Source organism: Phyllopteryx taeniolatus, chromosome 14, assembly GCF_024500385.1.
Source record: "Phyllopteryx taeniolatus isolate TA_2022b chromosome 14, UOR_Ptae_1.2, whole genome shotgun sequence".
Taxonomy (NCBI): domain Eukaryota; kingdom Metazoa; phylum Chordata; class Actinopteri; order Syngnathiformes; family Syngnathidae; genus Phyllopteryx; species Phyllopteryx taeniolatus.
The window spans coordinates 3,644,786-3,658,926 of NC_084515.1; the positions used below are offsets into that span (position 1 = coordinate 3,644,786).

At 41.4% G+C, this 14,141-nt stretch overlaps 1 protein-coding gene across 5 annotated transcripts in view; it reads left to right on the forward strand.

The window, feature by feature from the left end:
• Positions 1–10,332: 10,332 nt before the first annotated feature.
• tbl1xr1b (TBL1X/Y related 1b) overlaps positions 10,333–14,141 on the forward strand; it is a 34,600-nt gene continuing 30,791 nt past the window's right edge. For 2 of the 5 annotated variants that reach the window (XM_061797100.1, XM_061797102.1), the window contains exons 1-2: positions 10,333–10,537; positions 13,125–13,191. The gene's annotated coding sequence lies outside the window, so the exon portion shown is untranslated. Of the gene's footprint in view, positions 10,538–10,732; positions 10,951–13,124; positions 13,192–14,141 lie in introns of those variants that run through there. The other 3 variants (XM_061797099.1, XM_061797101.1, XM_061797103.1) reach the window with 2 other exon arrangements.

The following is a 14,141-nucleotide window of genomic DNA, read 5'->3' on the forward strand; positions in this document are numbered from 1 at the left end:
ACGACTACCGCAGTTTACTGAATCACTTACAGTAGTTGTGAAAGTCTGTTAAATTGTGTCTGCATGACAGTGTTATACTGCAAGGAGCTGCAATGAATGAATGATGATGCACTATGTGCTAAAATTCTTTACTTTCTATTTAGTTATGTTATTACTACTGTATATGTTTTTTTAAAGTACAATATTATAGAGTGCTATTTTCCATATTAAAATCGCATTAAACATTTTTTGGGGCGGGGGGTTGGATGCTGGAACAAATGAATGGCCTTTCCATTCATTTCAATTGGGAAAGATGGTTTGAGAAACAACTGGCTTGAGTAATGAGCGTGGTCATGGAATGAATTAAACTCGTATCTCAAGGCACAGAGCATTAATATCACCATATGAAGTACATATACAGTGAGAGGAGTCTATGATATGTCATAGGCGCTTCATATTCTTGCAATGTGGGACTTCAACCAGCAGGAACATATTGCTCAGACTTAAGACCAACTGTTATGTAACCACATATCTTAAGCGTGATGTATACATGCTCAACTGACCTTACTGTACTGTATACGTATATCCTGTATGGATAGGATTGATGTGGGTTGGTTCACGTTTCTTCCAGTTGCCGATCTCCTATCTTGAAAGCGTGAGGGAATGAGTGGTAAATCTCGATTGCATGTGACAGACCACATAACTGTAAAGCAGGTGTTAATTTCGATTTCTATTATTTTTCGGTGCTTGGTTGCAGTGTTCTTATAATTGGCAAAGTCAAACAAAGGTGAACAAATTCAAATGACTAATTCAAATGATTCTCCAGTTTGACTGCTTTAAACAGACAGTGTCTCTGACTTTTTAATTTGTAAAACAATTTGATTTTGGAGGCGTTTACGCCCACTTTTTTTGCTGTGGTATTCAAAGCACAATCCGCTATCAACGCGCTCTTTGATGCAGAATGTGTCAGCATGTATTTTTGCCTTGTCCTTCCAGTGATTATTGCGTCACTGTCAGGTGTTGTTGTGTTTGATGACTTGAAATAGCCACAACTGAACAACACCCCACAGACTTAAGGAGGTGGAGAACACCTACCTGAAGTATAAACAGAGCATAGCCTGAATAAAATGCACATTCATAAATGCTGCAGTTGCTTACCACATTTGGCATAATTAATAAATAAAAGAGCAGAATGAAAAAAAGAAGAAAAAGAGAAGAAAAATGACTATTACGACTAGTCATTATGAGTCAGTATTTACCATGTCAAAGTGAATGCAGCTTTATAATAACATTGTCATTCAATACAAGATTAACTATCATATCCTTTGTACGGGATGTTATGTGCTATTTGTTGGCCAGTTACAGCCTTTTATTGGCCATGTAGTGCTCATCTGTCAACTTTAATTTTTTTAACTTTTAGCTGCATTTTATCTCATTTTACATCATGGGCTATTGATGGTTATTGAATATGTGCAGTCATTAAAATCCTACCTCTTCCTTATGGGCTGTTATGTTAATCCAGACTTTGGCTGCAACTGTCACCAGTGGCTTTCCAAATTGTTGTAGTTTCCCGGGGCCGACAGCTGGACATCTCTCTGTTAAATTCTTATCCAAAGCTAATAGGATACCTACCATACCTGTGTAAGTAACATGAGTTCCCAGTACTTTGTTGTCACGCTACAAATGAATTGGTCCCAGTCAGCACAATGAATGAATGGCGAGTTGTGACTGGCACCAGTCAGGGCCTGTTGCTATGTTTGTTTCAGGCACTTGTGTACCTCAAAGGAGGAATCCAGGATCTGTTATTTCAAACATCTCTGACTTGCTATGTGCACTGTACTGTATACTCGGGCACCTTGAAAGCAATGCCTTCAAGATGTTACTATTTTTTGCCAGAAGGTGTCTCTGCAACCTCAATAACAGGAACAAGACAACAACTGAATTGGGTGTGGAATTCCCTATGTTAAAGATCAGTAGTTGATTAACAGATCGCACATTCATAATACAGTACTGTGCTAATATCTGATTAGGTATATCTTTTCAGCAATGTAAAAGCCCCAATACCAATGAAGTTGGGACAGAGTATAAAACGTAAATGAAAACAGAATACAATTATTTGCAAATCCTTTTCAACCTACATGCAAGTGAATACACTACAAAACCAAGATAATTAATTGAAAGACTGATAAACTTTATTGTTTTTGTTTGTTTGTTTGTTTGTTTGTTTGTTAGTTTTTTTGCAAATATTCGCTCATTTTGAATTTGATGACGTTCCCAAATAGCAGGGATAGGTGCAGATTTACCACTGTGTTACCTCACCTTTCCTTTGAACTCATTCACTGCCATTGACAGGCAGCTACTGTATGTACCAATGGTATCAAACTGGAAAAGACAGTTTGGGCACTGAGTACACTAGTTGTTGAAGCTTTGTAGGTGGAATTCTTACCCATTACGCTTCAATTCTGATGCTCAACAGTCCACGTCTTTGTCATATTTTGCGCTTCATAATGCACCACACATTTTCAATGCAAGACATTTCTGGACTGCTGGCAGGCGAGTCTCTTACTTTTTACTAAGAACCCACACTGTTGTATCACGTGCAGAATGTGACTTGGCATTGTCTTGGTGAAATAATCAGGGACATCCTTAAAAATGACATCGCTTGGATGGCAGCATATGTCGTCGCTCCAAAACCTTTATGTACCTTTCAGCATTAATGGTGCCTTCACAGATGTGCAAATTACCCATGCCAAGGGCACTACTAACACCCCCCGATATCATCACAGATGCTGGCTTTTGAACTTTACACTGATAACTGGCCCGTTTCCTTGTCGATGATTTCCAAAAATAATTTGAAAGGTGGACTCATCAGACCACAGCACCCATTTCCACTTTGTATCAGTCCATCTCAGATGAACTTGGGTCCAGAGATTGACTGGGTGTTGATATAGGGCTTTTGCTTTGCATGTGAGAGTTTTAACTTGCATTTGTAGATGTAGCGACAAACTGTGTTAATTGCCCACGTGGCAATATCCTTTACACATTATGCTAATTTTTATGCAGTGCCGCCTGAGGGCTTGAAGGTCACAGGCATTTAATGTTGATTACCTTGCTGCTTATGTGCAGAAACGTCTCCAGATTCTCTGTATCTTTTGATGATATTATGGATCATAGATAATGAAATCACTAAATTCCTTGCAATTGTCCGTTGAGAAACATTGTTCTTAAACTGTTGGACTATTTGCTCACGCAGTAGTTCACAAAGTTGTGAACCTCACCCCATCCTTGCTTGTAAACAACTGAGCCTTTTGGGGATGCTCCTTTTATACCCAACTATGACACTCAACTGTTTCCAATTAACCTGTTTACCTTTGGAATGAAACTTTCAGTCTTTTGTTGCCCCTGTCCCAGCTCTTTTTTAGCACGTGTTGCAGGCATCAAATTCAAAATGAGAGAATGTTTGTAAAAAAAAAAAAAACAGTCACAGTTTGAACATTAAATATCTTGTCTTTGTAGTGTATTCAGTTGCATACACGTTGAAAGGGATTTGCAAATCATTGTACTGTTTTTATTTACGTTTTACACAATGTCCCAACTTCATTGGAATTGGGGTTTGTAATACTGTAATACATAGTACACAAGACAACATACTCTATTCCATTAGTGGGGAAACCTTTGTGCTCCAGGGCCACATACATTTTTTAAAACAAAGAGTTGGTGCAGGTCATTTGTAGATGAGGTAAAAAAATTAAGTGGATATAAAATGGTTTATTTTATTCAGAAAATAAAATCATTATTTCTAATAATTAATTTAATTAGAATGAATTGACTAATTATTTCCATCCAGTCGTCTTCTATACTGTTTTATCTTCACTAGGGTTTTGCGGTTGCGGTGGAGCCAATTTCAGCTGACTTTGGGCAAGAGGCTGAGTACACTCTGGACTGGTGAATATGTTTTTCAAATGTTTATCTAACATTTTTTATTTTACTAATATTTTAATTTATCATTTACAGTAAAAAGACAGGTGGCTCTAATAGAGCTGACTGTAGCCTGGGAGGAAAGGATTGAAGAGCCAGCTGGGGAAATATCAGTCCCTCATCTTAAAGCGCCAGCAGAGGGGGTGAATAGCCTATAATCTACCAGTGGATCTCCATTGCAGTCACACAGGAAGCACCTGGCTTGCTTTGGATCAGAGGGTCAACTCACAACAACCCGGTGAATACCATGAATGACGCAAAGCAGGCAGAGCCAGAATCTGGATGGCTGTGGCTGAAGAGGAACGAGCGGTGGCTGAACCAAGCTGGCAGGGGGGAGAGGGGTCAGAATTGAATGGGGAAGAACCCAAGGGCTGAGGGGCCAGTTTCAGGATTTTGGTTTTGCTGTCAGACACCACCGTGGTGGCCCAATTGAAAACCCAGTGAAGTCTCTAGGTTGAAATCATGCAGGTCTGCGTCCAGTTGAATGATGTCTGAACGTAGCGACTTCCAGGAGAAAACTCCTCTCAAGGGTAGTGGCTGCAATATTTATCGTTTTAAAACAACATATGTATTAATTAGATAAAATAATGAATCAATAGAAAAATAATGAATAAACACAGTTTTACAAATTTTATGGGAGAAAAATGTTAAATTATTGCAACAAATATTAGAAGATACCAACTTGTTATGACTTTAATATTTAAGGCCATCCAATTTGTACTAATAGCTTTGAAACCACGCATCCATCCGTCTTCTATACTGCTTATCCTCACTAGGGCCACGGATGTGGTGGAGGCTATCCCGGCTGACTTCAGATGAGAGGCTGGGCACACCCTTGAATGGTTGCCAGCCATTGTACAACCAGTGTATCTGGAGAAAATTAACGCAAGCACAGGGAGAACATGGAGACCTTACACAGTGAAGAGTGAGCCCGGACTCAAACGCCCAACCTCAGAACTGTGAGGCTGTGTACTAGCCACTTGTCAACTGTGCCGACCCTCTCTGAAATCATTTTGAAACGAACGTTTTACAAATTTAACCATGCATATATATATACACGTTGGCCAACTGGTTAGAGCGTCAGCCTCACAGTTCTGGGGACCCAGGTTCAATCCCCGGGCCCGCCTGTGTGGAGTTTGCATGTTCTCCCCGTGCCTGCGTGGGTTTTCTCCGGGTACTCCGGTTTCCTCCCACATCCCAAAAAAAACATACATTAATTGGAGACTCTAAAATTGCCCGTAGGTGTGAGTGTGAATGGTTGTTTGTTTGTATGTGCCCTGCGATTGGCTGGCAACCAGTTCAGGGTGTACCCCGCCTCCTGCTCGATGACAGCTGGTATAGGCTCCAGCACGCCCGCGACCCTAGTGAGGGGAAGCGGCTCAGAAAATGGATGGATATATATATATATATATACACACACATACATACATATACATAAGAGTGTGTGCATAACCTGTTTACAGCATGTTTCTTCTCGCAAATATTCGAATTCCACTCAATGGTTACCTGTCTGTATGTGACCTGTGATTGACAGGCTACCCAGTCCAGGGTAGGTTGGCTTCAGTTACTCACAACCATGATGAGGACAAATGTCAAATAGATAATGGCTGGATGGCTAGATTACAGTCAATAAGGTGTTTTCTAACTTTCTGGCACACAAGGAGATCAACAATCTTGGCTACGATCTAATCTCTAATCTCCTCTTTGTCCCTGATAGCAGCAGCCGATACAGCAGATCACGTTCAGCAAGGAGTGTGTATACTGATCATTGTTCTACTTGCACTGCCTTATCCAACAGATGAGTAAAGAGAACATTACAGTGCTGTATACCGGTATTCCTAGAAAATCTTCACTAGCTCCTTTTTAATTATACCTGGGCCTGGATTCAGCCTTGGAAAAATAGCAAACCCACAGCGCAAAAGACACTTGGCAAACATAAACAAATCTTAAAAGGTGAGGTGAAAAATTATTCAAAGGAAGATAAGGCATTCATGTGTATTTAATTTTGAATCTAAATATAGCAACAATGATTGTAGGCTACCCTTGAATGCTACATTTGGAGGTGAAATTAGATTAAAGAGGGGAAGAAAGGCAATTCTGTATCTTTGTTTCCCGAGATCTAAAAATAGCTCTTGCTGAGCAGGCACTAAAGCCGACATGCAGTTCCTTCTACTGCTCCATTTTCTGTTTGTCTTTAGTTACACTATCGCAGTGCATTGTGTAATGCAAAAAAATATGCGGAAACTGTTAACACACTTTTCGTTAACACAAGGATTCATATTTGGAAGTGCATGCAATGACACCACCGTGTTGTTTATCAAGCTCTGGAGTCTTTAAGAGGGGATAATTGTGACTCCCTATAGTATTCATACTATTCTCTCATTTAGTTTTTTTTTTTTTTTTTTTTTTTTTTATACACACAACAATCTGCGCACTCAATTTGTGTTTAGCCACAAAAATTTTATCAAGGCAAAGCTGCTGTTTCTAAGATGCTAGATGGAGCACACGCACCCTACTGCTGTATCCAAGTAACACAATGCCAACAGGTCCACCTCATATTTATCAGCATTGCTGCTATGCTTATATAGCAACCTTGTGTTATTGTCCTCCAGATTTACTCCCCACCCCCACACAGACACAGCTGTACTCCTGTTAGTCACTTTTATGGATAAAATGAGCACACACACATCTAATTTTGAGACAATTTATCTAGAATAATACAAGAATGTAATTTTTCACTGTTTTCTATGCATTCAGCATGTGCATGTAAGAATGGATGGACAGTATTTAGGGAATTCGATTGCGCATAAAGTAAATCATAGATTGCGTAAAACCTGGTTTGGAAGGAATTCGCCTCGGATCATTGGTGGGGAACACCCGCACACAGTGGGAATGCACAGCGTGTATTTTCATTCTTTCTGGCTCAATAACAGAGAAGCAAAGCGGCACCATATGGGAAACCACTCATACTTGAACCAAGCAGCAATAAACCTGGAATGCAGTATTTAGGCATTATGTATCAAAATCCATTATTGCAGAAAACAACACTATAAAGAGCGTTTAACATATTTTACATCTGTGCAAGAAAATTATGATGTACTGTGATATTTATTTCTGAGCATGTGGCATAGGATGTGGGAGACTGGGAATTGCAGAAAAAAAAAAACAGATGAGCGCTGCAATAATTGAGTGGGAGGAAGGATCAGACAGCTCAGAGGCTGTAACTGCAGTATTTCTGTTTCAGCCAAATCCATCACTTGATAACATACCGTATGTCATACTGTACTCTATATAGGCTATGAATACAGTAATTGTTAACCTTTGCCATTCTTACTACGACTAACATATCACTATTTGATACATTACATTAGCAAAAGACAAAATAATCAGTCGTGAAGGCAACAGTGGTTTGACAAAACATTTGAGGTAGATTAACCTTTCTTTTCTGTCATATTGAAAGAAACTTAAACACTATTGCTTGGAAGAAGATACTATGAACCTTGCTACATGCAAACAAAGGCTCTGAAAAGTTTTGCTGCAGGTGCAGCAGTGAATCTGAAAGCCCTGCAAATGTTATATTTCATACTATGTCATCATCTCACAGAGAAGAGGACATAGGCAGGGTGGCAATGTCCACCGGGAGTGCTGAGATGAATCACTCCTAAAATGCTTTCAGTCTAGTACAGGTTAAAATAATGACACTGATTTCTGAATTTCAGTACCCCAATTTTTTGTAAGAGTGAGAACCTAGTTGTGTCCCCGCCGAAGGTCTGATCCTCGGCTACAGAAACTGCCCCTAGAGATGTGGAATCTCACCTGTCTGGCAGGGCAGGAGATATAGTTGGGCTCACCTTGACGCACAGCTTGAGCTCTGGAACCAGTCCTGCTGAGAGGGGTTGGAGTCTCTTCCTCTCTAAAATACACCACGGTAAAAGGTGCAGCGCAGGTGCGGACTTCCTTATTCCCCAACGGCTTGGTGCCTGTATATGGATAAGAGGGTACCCTCCTTTTATCTTCGGAAGGGCCATCTTGACCTTTGTTTGTGCCTATGCAAACAGCATCATAGTGCACCCACCGTTTTTAGAGTCCTTGGAGGGGGCGTTGTAGGGTGCTCCCACTGGGGACTCCCTCATCATGCTTGGGGACTTCAATGCTTATGTGGTCAATGACAGTGAGACCTGGAAGGGGTCTCTTGGGATGAATACCCCCAATCCCCCATTCCACCCCACCCAACCAGAAACTGAGTAATGCTTTGATATTGGACCAAAACAAACACCATGTTCGGACATAAGGGACATACGTCCGACATAAGTGCACTTGGCACAAGAACACCTTAGGCCACCATCTGATGATCGGCTGCATGTCTTGGATACTCAGGTGACGGGGGGTCTTCAACTGATCATCACCTGGTTGTGTCTTGCGTCGGATGGTGGAGGAAGATGCCGGTCCGATCCAGCCAGCCCAAACATATTTTGATAGTCTATTGGTAAGGTCTAGCTGAGTCCTGTCAGAAGATGTTTCAACTCCCACCACTGACAGGACTTTAACCACATCCATAGGTGGCATGGATTGGCAGACCAATGTCCATCTTTTTAAAAAGGGGGCTCGGAGGGTGTGTTCCACCTACAGGGGGATCACACTCCTTAGCCTCGCTGGTAAGGTCAATTTGGGGGTTCTGAAGAGGAGGGCCCGTCAGGAAGTCAACTCTCCAATTCAGGAAGAGCAGTGTGGTTTTTGTCGTGGTCGTGGAACAATGGACATGCTCTACACCCTCAGCAGAATCGATGAGGATGGGATGGGAGTTCGCTCTGTGCGCTACATGTGCTTTGTGGACTTGGAGAAAGTGTTCAACCATGTCCCTCTGGGAGTCCTGTAGAGGGTCATTCAGTCCCTGGATAACCAGTGTCAGAGTTTGGTGCTCATTACCGGCAGTAATTCTGATTTGTTTCCAGTGAGGGCCAATGTTGCCCTTTGTCACCGATTCTGTTCATAACCTTTAAGCACAGAATTTCGAAGCACAGCTGAGGCTTTGAAGGGGTCTGGTTTGGTGGCCTTTGGATTCCGTCGCTGCTTTTTCCAGATGGTGTGGTTCTGTTGGATCCATCAAGCCACGATCTTCAACTCTCGCTGGTGTGGTTCACAGCTGAGTGTGAAGCGGTGGGTGTAGTGCTGTTTCCGGGTCAGGAATGAGATCCTGTCCTAAAGGGAGGAGCTCAAGTATCTTGGGGTCTTGTTCATGTTTAAGGGAAGAATGGATCAGGAGATTGACATGCAGATTGGTGCAATGTCTGCAGTGATGCAAACTCTGCATCGGTCAGTGGTGAAAGGCGAAGTTCACGATTTATGGCTCGATCCACGTTCCCACCCTTACCTATGGTCATGAACTGTAGGTCTTGACGGAAAGAACAAGATCACAGATGAAAGCGGCCAAAGTGAGTTTCTTCCGCAAGATGTTTTGGGCTTTGCCTTAGAGATAGCTTGGTCATCGTGGAGGAGCTCAGAGTAGAGCTGCACCTCTGCATTGAGAGGAGTCAGATTTGGCCTGGCCATCCGGTTAGGATGCCTCCTGGACACCCCCTTGGTGAAGCGTTCCAGGCACGTCCTACCGGGAAGTGGCGACGCGCCTGATTTACCAGTCAGTCTACGTTTTCACCATCACCTACTGTCATGAGCTGTGGTCATGACTGAAAGAACAAGATCACAGATACAAGCAGCTGAAAGGAATTTCCTACGTAGGGTGTCCGGGCTCTCCCTTAAGAGTCAGAAGCTAGGCCATCTGGGAGGGGCTCAGACTAGAGCCACAGATGCGGTAACTCGGGCATCTGGTTAGGATGCCTCCTGGACGCCTCCCAGGTGAGGTGTTCAAGGTACGTCCTATCCAGGGGAAGACCCAGGACATGCTGGAGAGACTATGGCCCTTGGCTGGCCTGTAAGAGCTGGACAAAGTAGCTGGGTCGAGGCAAGTCTGGGCCTCCCTGCTTAGGCTATTTACTCTGCGACCCGAACCTGGATAAGCCAATGAAAATGGATGGATGATGGACTGTGGAGAATTGTTATATAAAGGAATAGTAATTAGTGGTACATAAGATTATTAGTGAGAAGCATAAATATTGTCATGCTATCAACTTCATTTGAGGACACTGGATAAATTAATGTGATTATGGAATATGTACCAAGCTAAAGAGAAAAAAAATCTGTGTAGAACAGAGATTGCAATGATGATGTAAGCTTGTTGTTGACTTTCACAGTCTGAATGGCTGAGGAAAGGATAGGGGTGAGGATGTGGGGTGAGGAAAGGGGGTGAGGATGGGGGTGGGGGGTGGAGGTGGGGTGTCATTAATCCTGGCTAGTGGTGACCACACACGCACAAATGAGCTGTGGAGTGGGGGATGGGCGCGCACTCTGTTGTTATGACTGGTACTTGGCTGCGGTACAAACTTCCAGGGCCTTGGTATATTACATTTTCCTCTCATCGCTCGGCTCGGCAAGGATATGTGACTCCCTTTTACCGCGAAGCCGTCGCACATCCGCAAAACAAGAGGGGACATACACCGGGTGTTTGATGCTTTTCGGAAAATAGGTTAGTCACCGATGTGGCGATTTTCTCTGCCGTTACTAGCCCTACTTGCTTGTTTAGAAACGCGCGCGTGTGTTACTGATTAGTGCGGCGTTAAGAATCGTATATAAAATAACCGTAAACACGCAGGGAGAGTAATGAATATGAAATGAGCGCGGCGCTTTGAAAATAACAGTAGTTACAGGCAGCTCATTTTCGCCTGCTCGGTCAGGCCACTATGCCGAACGTCTGAAAGCGTTGCAGGCTTCTTAGCGCCTGCTTTTAGCTTTAATATTTGAACCTAACGATTGATATTCACATTTGCAACAACAACAACAAAGAAAAACGATAATCGATCACACACACATGAAACGCTCCGAATTGTACACGACAACTGTCGGGAGATATCGTCGTATTTCAAAAGGTTTTTAAGCCAAGTAGGTACCAGATTATAGCGACACTTAGCACACTAGCGTTTAGCCAGTTTGTTAGCATCTTTAGCGCAAAGGTTAGCTTGGAGCTACCTAGCAGTGTCCTAGTATAGGACTTATTCCAACCCCCTTGAAAAGACGCTAATTGTAATGTATTCAGTGGTGGGGTGTGATGGAAACATATACGAAACATCAGTTAACACTTTCAATTGTATCACGATAAGATGAATTCAAATTGAAGGAGCGACCGCCATAAGAAAGCATTGCCGGCTGGGGCGTCGCTGTACTGTGGTTGTAAATGATAACAAAAAAAAAAAAAAAATAGCCAGTTTAACTGTATTTGAATGACATTAAATATGCGATCATTTCTGTTCATAGTGTATTAAAAAGAGTGAATGACGTGCCGTTGTCATTTATCCTACGTCCGCATGTGAATGCAACTCTACTGTAAATGATGACTGAATTTAAATGCATTGTTAGTCATTCATACGTGCAAATAAGGGTACAGTGGTTGACTAAGTGCATCGGTGGAGGTCAACACTGTATTATTATGTCGAACCCATTCACCGCCACTGTGCTCTGGGTGGTGGGGGGATGGGCGACGTGTTTCCGCAAGTGGCTAGCACTCCACGCTATCCTGCTAATTTAGCCCCCGACAGATAAGCATGTTGGCACGCTTTTGCATACACGTGACTTAGTTGTGAAGGGGAAACTTATAAATATAACGAGGGGACAAAAGCAAACGTGTAAATACGACGTGAGCCCCCCCGCCCCCCACTAGAAAACGGCAAATCCAGGGTGACGCAGTTGATTGTCGTTAAATTTAAATCTGGGAGTAAAAGGCCACAATGGTGCATGGCACAATGTTGAAGTGGTTAATGAGATATCAGATTTAACTTTGTGTAACCTATACATATACCCCGCTTTAAATAGCGGTCGTCTAGTACAGTGTACAATACTGTAAAGTTTCCTTTGTTCATAGCAGACTGCACTCTAAATGCAACATTTGTGGGCAAATGTACTGTATATAAACCGCTGCGGCAGGAATTAAGAGACAAAAAAACAAAAAACAGGACCCTTTTTGGTATTTTGACCAATTTTCTTTTTCTGCAAACAGATGCTCTTTGTAAATGTAAATGTTGTCAGTAGTTTATAGAACAGTTAACTGTGGGTGGTTGTGGTTCAGTTGGTAGTGTCAGTCATCCTGTGACCAGAAGGTTGGTGGTTCCAATCTCAGCTATCGCAAATTTCTCCCTTTGGGCCTGGCAATGTATAAATGTGTGTGAATGGGTAAATGTGAGCCTCTGTAGCTACTAAACCAATATAAAAGTGCACTCCATTTACCATGGAATCAAACACAAAAGTCCCCTTTACTTATACCCACAAAATCAGAGAAACTGATATTTTGCAGTGGCCTCTCAATTTTGTTCAGCTCTGTATACTGTACAGAACAAGCCTACCAAAAAATTAGAATAGCCTATAATGATGCTCTGAAATTATTACTTTTTAGATGTAAATGGACTAGTGCAAGTAGAATGTAAGCGCAAGAGTCAATACTTTGTTAGTCGTTCTAAGAAATCTAAGGTGAAAATGTATCTACTGGATAAATGAGACTTAACAATTCAGTCATGTTTGTCTAAGAAAGGTTAATGCTATACAATACCATTTGCAGATTTGTAAACATTGAACGTTGCTTTTTAGTAAATATTAAGCTTATATCGGTGTATCTGTAGTGTATATATGTATCGTGTCACTTTATATTGCTTTATATATGCCTGGACCTCGAGTGTGTAAATAAAGCAGATTGATTGATAGTCTATGTTTGCATTATCCATTTCTAATTGAGCTTTAGGTTGCTGACCCATTTTCCAATTGTTTGGTGTCACGCCTGTTTGTTTACTTTTCAGCCATGCTGACACAACTCTGCTAAAGTTTTCATTTGATACAAGTTCATTGTCATGGTGCTGTAAAATTTATGGCATGTTTGGATAGGTTTTGACCGTGGCTGCACACTTGTCACTTGAATTTAAATGTCGGTTTATATGGCAACGGGTCATCTGATAGCCTATGGTTTTAGCAGCTGACTTAACAATGAGGCATAATATTTTTCAGTGATGTAATATAAATGCTTCTATGAGCTGGTTGACAGAAAAATCTTTTTGTGTGTGTGTGTGTCTCAGGGGTTGAGCGTTAATGTTGAGGACAACAAAGCAATGATGCACGCATAAAGCTATCCTGATCACATGGGTAAGATATTTTACATTTATTTGGTCTTATTATGCCATGTATCTATGAGAGTTTTTTGTATTCAACCAGCATGATGACGGTGCTCATTAATTACATTAACTACTATCAAACCCATTGGTCGAGCAGGAGCACCTATTTTCATTAACGTGTGACCTGCTGCCATCTCTATTGTTTCTAGTGCAAACATGACAGCAGTTGTAAAGAGACGGAGGTTGGTTGCAGCTGTCATGTGCTTGCAGTTGTTTGTTTCTGCCACTCTGGCTGATGATGATGGTTAAATTTGTGTCGTGTTTGATCATAGTAACCACAGAAACAGCAGTGATGGAAAATTGAGAACACATCTCTTGTTGTTTTGTAGTTGTAAGTGTGGAACATCAGAATTTCCTAACTACTAATTCGATGACAAATTGAGAATACCAGATCGAACGGCTTCAAAGCGTTATACAATAGCAGTTTATTAATTAAGGAAGAAGTAGCGACTTTGTGCCACAATTGTGCACAGTTCTTAGTTTGTGAATAACTTGTTTACACTAATACACATTAGAATATGTTGTTCTGTTATTACACTAATTACTTAGTTTTGCATAAAGTTTGTACTGCAGAGTCTACACAAGATTGTTTTTAACTGCTAACAGACGAAAGTTGTCATTTGGCTTATCGTTTCATATTTTTCAGTTTTTGTGTCCAAGTATCAAAAATAGGGATGCACCAATACCATTTTCTTAGACCAAAAACAGGTACTTTCATATTGAGTACTTGCCATGTACTGATAGTTGATAATGCCATTAAATTTTACAATTGTGATGAAATCATGATGTTTTAATTCTATGCAAGTATTGTTAAAAACACAAGCCTTTCTTAAAAAGGGCATAAGTCTCACTCAAATAGAAAACTTTTTAGAGTAACAACTTGTCGTTACTGCCTGTTTTTCTAATTCTTACCGCACATTT